We start from the raw sequence: 1015 nt of genomic DNA on the forward strand, positions 1-1015 counted from the left end.
GACAAATTCCGCAACACTTTTATAATAAAGTGGGTTAGATCTGATCCCACATCGGCTTGGAAGGAGAACTAAGCATTCCTTATAAGGGGTGTGGATACCTTCCCTATCACAACGCGCTTTAAAGTCGTGAGGGCAGCAGATCCCATAAGAACTCTGCAGTTAAGCGTGCTCGGGCGGGAGTAGTACCAGGATGGGTGACCCCCTGGGAAGTCCTCGTGCCGAGTGGCCCAAAGCGGACAATATTGTGATACGTGCCAGAGGGGGATGTTACAAAATTAGATCTGATCCCACATCGGCTGGGAAGGAGAACTAAGCATTCCTTATAAGGGGTGTGGATACCTTCCCTATCACAACGCGTTTTAAAGCCGTGAGGGCAGCAGATCCCATAAGAACTCTGCAGTTAAGCGTGCTTGGGCGGGAGTAGTACCAGGATGGGTGACCCCCTGGGAAGTCCTCGTGCCGAGTGGCCCAAAGCGGACAATATTGTGATACATGCCAGAGGGGATGTTACAAATGGTATCAGAGCCAGGGCACGGGTCGATGTGTTCGACAGGGACGTCGAACCCTATAATGGGGGGTGAAAGTGGGTTAGATCTGATCCCACATCGGCTGGGAATGAGAACTAAGCATTCCTTATAAGGGGTGTGGATACCTTCCCTATCACAACGCGTTTTAAAGCCGTGAGGGCAGCAGATCCCATAAGAACTCTGCAGTTAAGCATGCTCGGGCGGGAGTAGTACCAGGATGGGTGACCCCCTGGGAAGTCCTCGTGCCGAGTGGCCCAAAGCGGACAATATTGTGATACGTGCCAGAGGGGGATGTTACAATATCTATATGGGATTGACAACCCCGCACCGAAACTGTTAGCTACAGTTAGACTAGCAGGTCTGGAGTGACAAATGTCATAACACTGCAACACCTGAAGAATGTTGTTACAGGCAGTCTGTGTCAATAGTATGGTTATAAGACTCACATGAAAGTATAAAAACAAGTTTGATTTATGAGATTGATATAT

At 49.3% G+C, this 1015-nt stretch overlaps 2 pseudogenes; both read left to right on the forward strand.

The window, feature by feature from the left end:
• The first annotated feature begins 350 nt into the window (after positions 1–350).
• On the forward strand, positions 351–468 carry LOC111911560 (5S ribosomal RNA; annotated as a pseudogene).
• A 195-nt stretch (positions 469–663) lies between these two features.
• LOC128131211 (5S ribosomal RNA) lies at positions 664–781 on the forward strand (annotated as a pseudogene).
• The last annotated feature ends 234 nt before the right edge of the window (positions 782–1015 follow it).

Source organism: Lactuca sativa, chromosome 1 (assembly GCF_002870075.4).
Source record: "Lactuca sativa cultivar Salinas chromosome 1, Lsat_Salinas_v11, whole genome shotgun sequence".
Lineage (NCBI taxonomy): Eukaryota > Viridiplantae > Streptophyta > Magnoliopsida > Asterales > Asteraceae > Lactuca > Lactuca sativa.